The following is a 14,746-nucleotide window of genomic DNA, read 5'->3' as shown; positions in this document are numbered from 1 at the left end:
GATTCATATGGCTAAACTGCTTCTCAAATGGTATCACGATTTACATGTTGACTAATGATGCCTGAAAGCAGGCCAAAAAGTCTGCTAAAAGAAACTCATTGAGGGCATGGGCTTCCGGGTCCTGAAAACAAGCAAATTAGCATGGGCTCCTGGCAGCCTGCCCCAAAATCAACCTTAGAGAATCTATAGAAGTAAGGATTCAGGATGGTGATATCCAGGAACAAACAAAGCAAAGCATGAGCGGTCCTGGTGATGTGGATCAAGGCTGCCCCAGGGAGAGAAGCCCTGGGCATCCTGGTCTGCATGCTGATCTATATGACCTGCTTCATATCTAAAGTTATACGACCACACAATAACCAGACCCCACCTGCACTGATACCATTTCAATGACTTTTTACATCATCTTCCTTTGTCTAGTAAAAATAAGTCATGTACCTATGCCTTATAAATTTAGTCCTAACCCCCAACATATTGCAGCCTTTCACTGCCCATGGGTCCTGTCCCATGCTATTCTCTGAATAAAGGAGCACTACTACCAGGCCTTGAGAGTCCAAGAAATCTTTCTTTTGACTCTTTGGCTGGCTGAGCCCGCATCACTGGGGCACTGAAGGCGTCTTGGATGGTGAGTGTGGGAAGTGGATGGTGTGGCTACGGGCAGGGAAACCAGAGGCTAGAGGAAATCGTTCAGCTCTCACCTCTTTCCCTGCACTGCCTTAGAACAAATCAATGCCTAATTCTTCTAGTGCTAGGCTTCTAGTACTATACCACCTTGTTGGGATGAGGAGTTGATGAAATAGGTGTGGACCGACTGTTCTTGGGCATTCACTCCTCCACCGCCGCTGGACCCTAGGGGCTAATATATTGCAAATTAGGGATATGCCTCTTCCCCATGCTGCTCCTCCCCAAATAAGGGTTTAAAGCTGAAACCTTGGCCAGACCAGTGGTGAGGTGGCAGCAAACAGGAGTGGTGCTTCCAGGGCTGGGGTTCTCTGCCCTGGGGCTCATCATCTCTCCTTTCCTTACTTTTTGTGGTAATGACAAAGATAGGGCCTGGCCTTAGGACCTTTCTCAACATGCCTGGTCAGACAAGCTGGCTGATACCCCTGGAGGAACATGAGCTCACAAGTCAAAATAACTGGACACCAGAGGAGCACAATTTCCCCAAAAGAGAGATAACAAAACTGGTTAACATTTACCATCTGAAGCAAAAAGATTGGAACAGATGGAAAGAGAATTTAATGTAAGTATGATAAATACACTTAAGGAAATAGGGGAAGATATTAACAATCTTCTAAAATAGAACCAGGTGAAAATATTAGATTTAAAAAATATAATAGTTGAAAAAAGGGAAGCTATCAATTCCTTTTACAGCAGAACATGAGTATGTATATTCTGAAGAGTTTAAGGAGTGGGAGAAGACGAGCCCCAGGGTACAGAACTCAGGTACCACAGAACCACTAATGCTTTTGCTGCCTCCTTGCCAGGCAACTTATACACCCTCAACTAGCCATAGTCTTAAGGGAGTCAAGTACAGTCTCAGCTAAGTTTGGAGACAAGTGGTTTATCTTTTTCTCCCCCGTCTGTTGGATTTATTATTAATACCATATAACTTCTCTTGATTAGATATACTTTTCGTCTTGTAATTGTTTTATATTTGTTTTATTTTCATTAACTCATTGGTAAACAGAATGACGCCATTGTATCTATCTAATACTATCTTATCTATCGCAGGTGCTGTTTATTTATTCCATCCAGTCAACCAACACATATTTGATGAATGTTGATGAGTGCCTGTCACAACAGGAGCTGGTGAAGATTAAAGGAAAATGAAACATGGCCTCTGCCCTTAAGTTATAACCTAGTGATGGAGATAAACACACACAAGAATATATTATGATTATGTAGTCAAGGTCACACAGCTGGCTACTGGCAAGGTTAGGACTTAAATACAGGATATTTTCACCATTAGACTCTGTTCTTTATGTGTGAGTGATTCATGAAAGACATACACATTTAGGTATTTCTAGAACAGTAGCCCCCCCTTTATCCGTGGAGGATACGTTCCAAGACCCCCAATGGATGCCTGAAACCACAGGTAGTGCAAAATTCTATATATACTTTATTTTTTCCTATACATATAGACCTATGATAAAGTTTAATTTGTGAAGTAGGCACAGTGAGATATTGACAACAGTAACTAATAATAAAATAGAACAATTATAACAATATGCCATAATAAAAGTTACCATAGATCTTAGCAACCTCAGCTTATGATTTTCTTTCTTTCTTTATTAAGTTCAGAACTTTCACCTTTTCACTTCTTTGGCATATCTGAATTGCCAGCATCACTGCTCTTGTACTTTGGGGCCATCATTAAGTAAAATAAGAGTTATTTAAACAAAAGAACTGTGATATCATGACAGTCCTTCTGATAACCAAGATGGTTACTGTGTAACCATGGGTAGTGGATGCATTGTGGATACGCGGGACAAAGGGATGATTCATGTCCAGGGCTGGAAGGAGCAGGGATGGTGCGAGATTTCATCACGCTGCTCAGAATGGCACCCAATTTAAAACTTATGAATTGTTTATTTCTGGAACTTTCCATTTAATAGTTTTAGACTGTTGTTGGTTACTGGTAACTGAAACCACAGAAAGTGAAACCACGGATAAGGAGGGCTACTGCAGTGTGTAACTCAGGAGCAAAAGCTTAAACATGTTTACTGCTTATTTTGCCAAGTGTAGCTCTCCATGAAGACTCATAAAACCCTGTGTTAGCAGTCGTCCAAAGATATGTGAACACACGGAAAGAGTTATTCCACTCCAGGAATTTCAGAACCAATGGAGAGATCTTGAATTTCTGAAACAGATTCAGTGCTCTAAAAAGCCCATGTACTGGAACAATAAACTCTGCCCAAGGTCATACACAATTTAGCTGCAAAATCATAATAGAGTCTTATCATACTCATAGGCTATCCATGGCACCTGAATTTCTACAGATTGGTGATTGCCATGCTTTGCAATCCAGGAGGGCTTACTTCTGATTGAGGAAAATATTTTCCTAGTTTGAGATTGGGGAAAAATTAGGGATTATTGGTCCCTGCTGTTTTCTTGTTGGTTCATTTTTATTTGAATCCCCTAGAGTAATTAATTAGCTTCATAGGATATTGCTAGCCCTTTCTTCCAAACTTTCTTAGCATATCCAAGAATATCCGAAACACAAGACAGTCTTACCTCAATGTCATATTAAGTTTAATTAACGTATGACACTATGTAGTACATATATCCCATAACATGTCGGGTTCTTTCTTTTTTCAAGCCCTTCACACACACTCTTCTCTGACTTGAGCTGTCTTTTTTCCATTTATTACTCCATGGCTAGCTGCTCATCTCATCCTTCAGGTCTTAGTTTAGATGTTACCTTCCACTGCAACATTGTTTTCAATCTTGATGCTCATTCATTTTATTCATCCTTTTATTTAACACATTTATGGACGTCTCACCTGCTATATGCCAGGCACTGTTAACTGCTAAGTGTTAGGCAAAAGTAGAAGAGATTCTTGTCCTTTTGGAGCTTACTGAGAGGACAGGGAAGAAGACCTGAAGCAAATGATCACATAAGGAAATGTAAAATTGCAACTGTAAGGGTAGCATGAGGAGGAGGTGCCCATGCTATGAGAACAAATTAGAGTGTAACCTGGTCAGGTTGAATAGACAGGACTCCTGGAAGAGGTGAGACCAGCATCCTGTTTTTCAACTTCATGGCTTTATGGGCTGAATTGTGTCCCCCACAATTCATATGTTGAAATCCTAACTCCTAGTACCTCAGAGTGTGACTGTATTTGGAGATAGGCCTTTAAAGAGGGGATTAAGGTAAAATGAGGTCATGTGTATGAGCCCTAATGCTGTATTACTGGCGTCCTTATAAGAAGAGGAGATCAGGACACAGACAACACATAGACAGAGAGACAGCCATGTGAGGACACAGAGAGGAGCCAAGCACAGAGGCCTCAAAAGAAACCAAACCTGTTGGCACCTTGATCTTGGACTTTTATCCTGCAGAATTGTGAGAAAATAAATTTCTGTTATATTATCTACCCAGTCTGTGATATTTTCTTATGGCAGCCCTAGAAAATGAATACAGTGGCTCTTACAAGTTTTTATGTTATTTGTTGTTTGATTCATTTTGTCTGTTTCCCTACTGGCTGGCCGGATTGAATCTGTCTTCTTCACTGTTGTATTTCAGCATCTAGCACAGAGCCAAACATACTGTTTGCGCAATAAATATTTGTATGTTGACAAAAACCACTAAGTGTGTGTATCTCATGTTGTCACAGAGAATCCTGGTTGACACTGCACTTTGAATGCCCACTTCCTTCCTGTACCCACATGGAGGCTGTTCTGCTGTGAAATCTTGGGATATGCGCTTCACTTGGTTATGCTGCCTGAATGTCTTGAAACTCAAGGGAAAGTGCTTACTTCATACTTTTTCTTGGAGAAGAAACATCTGGATGACTTTCCGTTAGGGTGGGTTATTCATTCCTTCTCTAGTTTTTACACACAGCACATTTGGAATTTTCTGATTCAATAAAGTCTTTGTTTCATCTGCCTTTCTGACAGATCCCAGTGGAAGGGCTATTTCCTCACTTCCGCCAGCTCCCTCCCCAGCAGTGCTGTGGTTGCCTTGCTTGTTCCACTCCCTAGGAGTCCACAGGCCACAGAGGTGTCTCCAGCTGTCCAGTTGGCTTTCAGCTTGGGGTTCTCTATTCGACGGCTGCTTACAGTTTTCAAATAGAAGAAGGAAACTTTATTTTCCCTGGAGAATGACATTTTTTCCACTTTCTTCTTCTGTATATCTTCGGCCTGTTAAAATTTTGAGTTCTGAAACCTGCCACTTACTAGGAGTGTGAATCTAAGAAATGCACGTAATTTCTTTAAGCTTAGATTTTTTTCTCTTCAAAAGGAAGTAATAATTCTATGAATTAAGAGAGATGTTGCAACTGACAAACTCAATATACTTAACAAATGATGTCAATGACATTTTTGACTTCTTTTTTAAAAAAAAGTTTTATCATGGAAAATTTCAAACATTTCTGTACCATCTATAGAAAGGATAATGAAGCCCCACGTACCCGCCACTCCCATGGCTAGTCTGGTGCTGCATGTATTCTCAAGTGATGATGTATTTACTGTAGACAGAGAATTGTTTCCAGTCTCTTTTAAAACCCTCTTATTCTACAAGTAATCTGAAAGAAACTTTTGCTACGGTTCTCCAACAACATTTGGATTTGAGATTTCTATGTTATTTACTTTGCTCTTGCACTTAAAATGTAAACACAAGAAAATTTCACTCATTGAAATAAATTGGTGGAAAGAGGTTGAAATCTAACTTACTTAGAGCTTGACAGCCATTTAAAGATGATTGCAATTTCGTTATTTCTAAAGTCTTATAGTAACTCAAATTAAATTAACAGTTGGGAAGCCAATCTTTTGGGATCCATTTGTATGACAGTTAGAAACATATTTAAAGAAATACCTTAATTGCTTATAAATATTTGCTTGTAAAAATCTTGCTTTTCCTAAATGAGGAGGCTGAATATTTTCCTCAGAATTTATGTTGTAAGGAAATGTTATCATCTCAGGTTGTCAGAAGTACAGAGCCAATGGTGGGTCAAGATAAAATTGTCTTTTATTCACCTAACAGTTATACAAACAGTTATAATAATTTCTACCATCTATTGAGTGTCTACCATTTGTCAAGGCTTGATATAATCTTATTTCATTTACATTTGCACAGCATTTCCCTTGTGGCATTATCCTGATTTTACAAATGAGGTAAATCTTATACAGATTAAGTAATTTGCCCAAGTTTATATGGCCAGGAAGAGGAGGAACTGGAATGGGCACCAGTTCTCACTAACTTCAAAGCCCACGGCCCTTCCTCTATGCCTTGCTTCAACCCAATAGCAAAGGCAAGCTCATAGGTGGCTGACCATCATCAAATGTAGTGAGAGCTCTGGGAGAGGTAAGTATGAAGCGTTATGGGACCCCAGGGGAAGGCAGAACGGGATACCGCTAACTGAGTCCGGGGATGCTTGTAAAGTCTTCCCAGAGGGAAAGCTGATGGGCCTTGAAGGATGGTTAGAAAAAAAAATTAAAGCAGAATCTGTCCAGTGAAAGTGGGCAAATGTTTCTGTGGGATCAGAAGCACTTCTGGAAAAAATGTATAGATAGGATAGAAGCCTGGGTCCTGGGAGCTAATATGTCCGAGCTCAAATCCCAGCTGTGTCACACACGAGCTTGTCAAGTGCTCTAAGTTTCCTCATATATAAAATGAAAATAATAAGAGTTCCTACCTCACAGGTATTACAAGGATTAAGTTAAAGGAGATGACGCATATAAAGCATTTAGCACACTGCCTGGTACATTTTGATTATTACTTTTCACTATAGAAAAAAAATTATAGCCATTTAAAAAAAATCAATGATTTCTTTAAGGATTGGTCACAATCTTAAAATAGAGCCTGTGCTTCTGTGTATTTCATTCCAGCTCTTTAAAAATTCCTTGGTCTTCCTGTGAAGACCTTCGGTGAGGGCAGTGAAAGTCCCAATGGGCATGTTATCCCTCTTTATTCTACAATTCTCCAGACCACCGCCTTTTCGCCAGCTCAGAGAAGATACATTTTTTTTTTTAAAGATTGGCACCTGAGCTAACAACTGTTGCCAATCTTCTTTTTTTGTTTTTTATTGATTTTCTCCCCAAATCTCCCCAGTACATAGTTGTATATTTTAGTTGTGGGTCCTTCTAGTTTTGGCATGTGGGATGCTGCCTCAACATGGCCTGATGAGCGGTGCCATGTCCGCGCCCAGGATCTGAACTGGCGAAACCCTGGGCCACCAAAGCGGAGCGTGCGAACTTAACCACTCGGCCACGGGGCCGGCCCCCAGAAGGTACTTCTTATTCTTGACTTCACTAGTCCTGTGACCCTCCCACCCCAAGCCATTCTTGGTGTGCTTCTGTGGTTCAATCTTGTTCTCCCTCAGACACAATGTCTAGCATCCCTCCTCTGTGGCTGTGCACCGAGACATCTGGCGGTTCATTTCTGCTTCCATCACAGCCTCCCTATCAAGAGTGGGGATCAGACAACCTTAAGGCAATGCCGGGAGGGAGGACTGGCCTCAGGTGTCCTCAATATGTTATTCCCTTTCTTGTCTATTTTTTTCAACCTCGCTCTCTACATCCTTCTGCATAGCCTATAAACATGACACAGTTAAATTTCAAAAGATTGTCCCTTGATCCTGCACACATGTCTAGGTACCTCTAATATTCTCTTTTTCTTCTCTTTACAGTACAAGATCCATGAAAGCGTGTTCTACAACTGCTGGCTCCACTTACTATCCACTCAATGAGTTTCCATCCTCTTAATAAGTTTCGTCACTTTCCATCTCCTGGAATATCCCATCGCCACCTCTTCTTTTTCCACCCCCTTCATCTCCTGTATATCTTATATTCATGTTTCAAGGTCTTGTCTAGCACCATCTCCTCTATGAATTATTCCCTAAACCTACTGTCTTAGTCCATTCAGGCTGCTGTAACAAAACACCACAGATTAGGTGGCTTATAAACAGCAAACATTTATTTCTCAGACTTCTGGAGGCTGGAAATTCCAAGATCAAGGCACTGGCAGATTCAGTGTCTGGTGAGGACCAGCTTCCTGGTTTGTTGTGTCTTCACATGGCGGGAAGGGGGAGGGAGCTTTCTGTGGCCCCTTATTTAAGGACACTAGTCTCATCCATGACGGCTCCCCCTTCATGACCTAATCACCTCCCATAGGGCTCATCCAAATACCATCACATGGGGGATTAGGTTTCAACATGTGAAGTTTGGGGGGACACAAACATTCATCTTATAATACCTATATAGATAGAATTGTGAGAATACTCCCACCAGAACTTGAATCGGCGAGAGCTCACTGATTTCCATTTGAATGCTAACTTCAATCTACTGCTTGTGGCTCAGTATTAGAGTAATATGCTGAGAAGGATTCTGAGTTCACATCCGGGACCTGTTGGGAGGAGTACTATGACCAATTAGTAAACTCTTTCCTGGAATGGGAGGTGGGAGAAGCCACATGTGAAAGATTTTATTTTTCATAAAGAGGCCTCTGTCATAGCAACTATATAACATTAGTTGCATTCATTTGTTTTGCACATTTATCTTGTCATACTGGATGTGAGTTTCCCTGAAGTAGGTCTCTGGTTTATTTGTCTTCTCACCCCAGCAGCAAGCACAACCTTTCAGCATTTAGGAACTCCTAGCTTTTGCTGAATGAATGAAAAGAAAGCTTTTGCTTTCTTTCCTCTAATTTTCTTGAGATTAGTGACTCTCTGTCTTTATTTTGCAGAATCACAAATGTTGATTTCACCTAGAGAAATGGGTTTTCAACCATTTTTACTACAGAAATCTTAATCCAAATGAAATCTTATCCTGAAGCCAGATATGTAAAGCACGAAGAGTTCCTGTTTTGGTGGGAGATGATGGATGGTCTCAAGCTTTGCCATCTTGGGCTCCCAGTCCTGTTTCTTCCTGAACTGCCAGGAATCAGAGCAGTGGTTCTCAAAGTGTGATCTGTAAACCACCACCAGCAGCATCACCTGGGAACTTGCTAGAAATGCAAAGTCTCCTCTCTGCCCTAGGTCTACTGCAGCAGACTCTCTGGGGATGGGGACAAGCGGCCTATGTTTTAATAAGCCTTCAAATAATTCTCAGGCATATAAAAGATTGAGAAGCATCGCACAGGAGTTCGTTTGGGGCTTAATACATACACCACTGTACAGAGAAAGGGCGCTGGCTCCTCAAGAGGTGCTATTTTTCATCAGCCCACTGTAAAAACATTCTCAGAACAGGAAGTGTCATCAGTGCTATTAAAGCACACGGCCAGGACGTGCCCAAGGGCTAAGAAACAATTAACTAAGTTTGCCCCCAGTTTACAAACGGGCTAAACAGAGCCGCCGGCGCAGGCGCAATGCTGCACGGGGCGGGCTTGGGGAGGTGCCTTTAGGGATGCGTTAGGGAACCCGGAAGTGGAACGGGAAGCGGGAGGAAAACATTCTCCGTTCAGACCCAGCACCACAGCCTTGGGACGTGATGTCGGTGACCCCGAGCCTTGGCGTGCTGGAGCAGGTGAAGGATGCGCTTGTATGGGGAAAGGGAAGTTATCCTCACCATATCTAATTTTCTGCACGTAGCCTTTCTGACTGGGTGTGAAGTTCTGTCCAAACTTTGATGTAAACGTTGTCAATGGTGAGGCTTCCTTAGATATCACTGTAGTGGCAAAGTGACGGGCATTCAGTGTGAGTCCAGAAAGCTCTCTCGTCTCACTAGAGATGAGAAATTTCAGGAGGTGGTGATGGAACTGGCAGAGTATATACATTCCCTCCCTGGGAAGAATGGTGGGCTGATGCCCGTATTCATTTATACCAACCGTGGCTTCTTCACTCCTGTGGAGCTTCACTTTTGGAGCCAGAGCGCTGCTGAATCAATGGATCTAAGGAGGAAAGGAAGACATTCAGTTGCTACGAGACTAGGTTGAAGCCATAGAAGGAATAAAAAAGCATCTGCTTCTGGGGCTGGCCCCGTGGCCGAGTGGTTAAGTTCGCGCGCTCCGCTGCAGGCGGCCCAGTGTTTCGTCGGTTCGAATTCTGGGCACGGACATGGCACTGCTCGTCAGACCACGCTGAGGCAGCGTCCCACATGCCACAACTAGAGGAACCCACAACGAAGAATACACAACTATGTACTGGGGGGCTTTGGGGAGAAAAAGGAAAAAATAAAATCTTTAAAAAAAAAAAAAAAAAAAAGCATCTGCTTCCGCAGTCGGAGCCCAGCAAGCTGAGTTTCGGTGGGAGAAGTTGTGGATGGCAAATTCAGAGCCAAGATGGATCATTTCGTGTGTTTTTTGATTAGGACCCTGGCTCTGGGTACACATCGTGGTCTGACCGGTGACCACATGGACCTAGCTGAAGCTTTTATGGAGACCTATTATCACAGGTATCATCCCTTTAGAACTGGGCTGAGCCCAGAAACTGTGTACTTCAGTATCAACCCCAAAGCTAGCCCTGAGGATATGGAGATGTGGCCTGAAGACAATCTCCATCTGTTATGACCAGAGACACAGTGGAGACTCTGTTCTATCTGTACTGGTTCAGTGGGGACAAAGAATACTAGGATTTGGGATGAGAGATCCTGTAGCGCTTCAACAAGTATACTAGCATCCATTCAGATGGCCGTTCTTCAATCGATAATGTTCAGAATCCAAATCCCGGAGACAAGATGGAAAGTTTCTGGGAGAAACTTTTAGTACATATATTTTCTCTTTTCTGATGACATGGACTTCCTTATCCTTAACAAAAGTGTATTTAATGTAGAGGGTCATCCCCTGCCCAGCTGGACTTCAGCTTAAAAAGCTTGGAAAAACTCCCAGTCCTGAGACTTTTCAGGATTGAACATTGCGTATAGTAGAACTTTTCTTTTTTGAAGATCTTAGATGGGCAAGCCAATTGCTTATGCATAAAATTAATCATCCTTTGACTTTTTTTTACTTTTTTTTTTTTTTTGCCACGGGGGTGTGCAGTCCAGCTGGCTATTGTGAACCAGACAAGTTTCAACTCTGGGGTGACGATGGCAAGTCCAACAGGACAGCTGGGGTCCAGAACACCTTGGAAGGCCAGGGACATATAGGTTTTTCGGGGTAAGTACCCATGGTTTTGAGTTCATCCTTATGCATTTCTTTAGGTGGTAATTCAGGTTGGCTTTGGGGTTTGTTTCTGTGCCTGTGCTTTCTAAATCAGGACCACTGTGAGTAAGAAGAAAGAATAAAGTCAGCAAATTTTTGATTTATAGGAAACAAAACAAAACAAAGCAGAAATCTGCCAACACCACAAAATCCTGCCAAATAGCCTGATTTGTGTTTTCTCTTAACTCCTTTGGGGGGTATGCTACACTGCTGTTGGGAGAAGAGAGGCTTATAGCTGGTGACAGAGTTGTGGGACCCTGGCAATGGAGGCTAATGGGGAAGGCGGAGACAGAATAACTATGCCCTGTGGAAGGACATGCTCCTGTTGAGCTTGGTCAGCTTGTGATTTAAAAAGATATGAGGGAAAAAATAATTGGTTGCAATTCCAGTGACACTTGCTAGTGTCATTCTCACTATTAATTGAGTTACCATACTGTGCCCGATAAAGTTTTAACATAGCGAAGCATGGCAAATTTGTGCACCCAGCAGGTTGCTTATTGGGGCTGCACAGTCTGGCGTCTGTGATGAGCATGGACTGATGGGCTATCAGCTTTACATTTACCCTCCAGCTGGGCTCTCTCAGCTGTTTGGAAGAGCCAAGCCAGGTGACTATAGGCCGTAAGTAAAAGGAACAACCTAAGATCCCATGCAGATAAATAGTAAAAAAGAGGTTTAATAATGAGTTTTTGGTTAGAGAGGTACTGTCTTAGAACAGTAGAGAGGCATTATAGGACAATGAATAAGAGCTCAGATTCTGGAGTTGATGAGACCTGGTGCGATAGTTTGAATTATTGTTCTGGAAATGTTCTTCCCCCATTGCGCTGTAAAGTGGCATACTTCCCTTTTACACTGATGTTGGGCTTAGCCATGTGACCTGCTGTGTATATTCTAGTTGTAGGTCCTTCTGGTTCTGCTGTGTGGGATGCCACCTCAGCATGAATTGATGAGTGGTGCTAGCTCCATGCCCAGCATCCAAACCGGTGAAACCCTGGGCTGCTGAAGCGGAGCCCGCGAACTTAACCACTTGGCCCTGGAGGCCACGTTATCTTAAAGGCAGAAGAGATTTAATAGGTTGACCAGAAAGGATATGATATGATTCATGCAGCAGAATTCAAGGCAATTTTCTGTGTGGCTGGGTTTTCTTTCTCAGCCATAGGTATGAGGCTCACATTTTGGGAGCACCCTCTCAGACTGTGGCTGGAGAAGGGATCAGAGATCAGGATCTACTGGTTGGTCAACATGAGATGCTCACTTGTGCAACCCAAAGGTTTTCTTTTCTTTGTTGCTTTTCTTAATAGTTCTGCTGACTTGGGAGTTGGACGGTGGAGATGCTGCCTTAATTTCTTTATTGACGGTTAGTGAAATTCTCTCTGGGTGGCTTTATCAAGATTATACAAACTTGTCAGTATTGGAAGTCACAGAAATGTAGCACAAATCTGGAATTAGTGGTGAAAAAAGTAGGGAGAAATAATGTATAATTTGTGTCAGAGACTGATAAGTTGTTTGTCAAACCATTTTTCTTCTCCTCCAGAGCACAGCTAGGTTACATTCCCCGCCTTCCTTGCAGTGAGCTGGAGCCATATGACTGAGTTCTGGCCAATACAATGTGGGCAGATTGTAAGCAATTCTAGGCTTGGCCCCCTTCCTCTGAGTGATTCTCTATTCTTTATCCCAAATTTGCATCTGAATTGTGAGGATTCCAAGGACGTAGAGGACTGTGGAGCCCCAAGATGGAAGAAGCTTGAGTCACCAAATGATCCGTTTCCCCATGGCTCATCTGTATTGGACTGTGATATGAGAAGCTGCCTATTTCTGTGTTAATTCACTTACATTTTGGAGTTGTTTGTTATAGCATTTAACCTCCTCTGGCTGATGGGCGTGGTTATCATAGCAAAATATTTCCCTACTGACTGGTCTCCATATTAACACACATGAGAATGTCATCTGCTCACAATAGTGGCAGACAAGATTATAGTCAATGCGCCTTTTTATTTCCAACAACAACCCCGTTTCATGCCTGATGGGGAAGGTTGCTGAAGGCAGTTTCCTTGGTCACAGGGAATGTTTTATGACTATTGTAAAGGGGAATGGGTATGTATGTGCGTGTGTGTGTGTGTGTGGGGGGGGGGGTAAACACTGAAACAAGCCTCTCCAACCATTATGAAACCTTAAACTTCCTTTTCTTTCCCTCTTTTTCCTCTTCTCTTTTCCCTACTCCCGTCTTCCCCCACCTCCTTCCCTTTTACCCATTCCTCCCTTCCCTCCCTGCCTCCTTCGCTCCCTCCCTGCTTCCTTGAACACTGATTGATGCTTAATCTGTGCTAGGCAGTAGAAGTTACTGGCTTAGATTCTAGGTATTCTAAGCACCAGGAGCCCTTCTGTTCTCCTAGTAACTAAAATCCACAGGAGTCATGGGATCAATAAGAGATTTTTTGGCAGCTGGAATCTTAGGAGATCTTATTGGTGCAATTGCCTAATCCAAGCTTGACTTAGAGAACAAGCCTTTCACAAGATTATGTAAACTTTGAAATTACAATAACTTCTCACTCTCTCATCGCAACACCATCCCCGTCCCCATCCCCATCCATATGTCAAGATGTGGGTGTAGGAACATTATTTCCATCTTGTGAGAACAGCATCATCTCCATTTTTGATATCTAGATAGGCTAGGATCAGACTCCCACAGCTTTTTCGCACCCTTGATCGCCCTATGTCACAGTGAATCTCAATTATCTGTATTTTGGAGAGAGAAGTTAATTTTATAAGGGATGCTGAATACTGCATCTGTATACACTGTATAGATACTTTGAAAGTATAGAGTTGGAGCAGAGAAGTGACATGGCCTGATGCCTCCTTTCTACATATGAGAGTGGGAACTATCAGACAAAATGAAGAGAGGTATCCCATGTCATATAGTGAACAAGCCGCTGTTCTGGGTCTAGAACTCTGATCCTTTGAACAAGAGGGTGGTGGACTTACATTATCCCTATAAAAGACAACAACATCAGACCATGTTGGTTCATTTCCATGTTCAAAAATGCTTTGCTGTTCCAATATGTATAGAGTACATACACAGATCCTGAATAACTGAGTGGAGCTGATACCTCTTACCAGGGTGTTACCTTTAAGAATAAAGCTGAGCAGGCTGGATTCTTTCTGACCAACCACAGTGATTGAGTGAAGGAGCGGTCACATGTTTTAAGCATGATCAGTCAGAGTACTCCATGAAACTTGACATAATGCCTTCATTTTACAAATGAGGGTGGGAACTCTAAGATAAAATGAGAGCTATGATATTTTAATTTGGGGGGATCATAAGTTATAAAGGTAATGTGAGGTAGAATTGCTGTGGTAATTCTTATCTCCTTAGGAAAAGCATGAAGCCAACTCAGAGGGAAGCAGCCGAGTAATGGTGAAAGTGGGTTGTGACACCATTTGAGCACCTGGAATTGTCTATGTCTAAATTCCTAGGCTTTGCAGCTGTGTGAGTTAATTAATTTTTTCTGTTGAAGCTAGGTTGAGTTGAGTTTCTGTCACTGGCAGCTGAAAGAGGCCTGGCTAATATAACCAGAAGCTAAATTGAGAGTCGTGTGTAATTGCAGTGCTTTATGAAGTCATAGAGTTCTTCGATTTTTACCCTCTCAGAATTTTTATTGAATTAGCTGCAATGTGGAGAAGTGAGTAACTGCTCTGGGAGAACCCTGATTTGTGGATCTGTGGGTTGATTTCATGAATCCCTTTCAATTTTTAAATCCTTGAGGGGCCTGCTTTAATAGTAACTCAATTTTGTGTCTTGATAGTTGGAGAGAACAAAACATTTCTGTATTTCCTTAAAATGGTCTGAGCCCTGTTACCACCCTTGCAATTTTCCTCTAAGTCTGCCTTCTCTTTTTGTCAAGCCCTTGAAGCAGCAATAAATTAAACTAAGCATCAATAAACACATTTTCCCCC

General features: G+C 42.2%; 1 long non-coding RNA gene across 1 annotated transcript in view; it reads left to right on the top strand.

The window, feature by feature from the left end:
- Positions 1-10,264: 10,264 nt before the first annotated feature.
- Positions 10,265-14,746, top strand: part of LOC139074321 (uncharacterized) — a 298,587-nt gene continuing 294,105 nt past the window's right edge. The window contains exon 1 of the long non-coding RNA XR_011523826.1: positions 10,265-10,750. This is a non-coding gene — a long non-coding RNA (uncharacterized lncRNA). The remainder of the gene's footprint in view (positions 10,751-14,746) is intronic.

Source organism: Equus przewalskii, chromosome 11, assembly GCF_037783145.1.
Source record: "Equus przewalskii isolate Varuska chromosome 11, EquPr2, whole genome shotgun sequence".
NCBI lineage: Eukaryota > Metazoa > Chordata > Mammalia > Perissodactyla > Equidae > Equus > Equus przewalskii.
The sequence above is the reverse complement of the archived record's forward strand: the minus strand, read 5'-3'. Positions and strand labels throughout refer to the sequence as shown.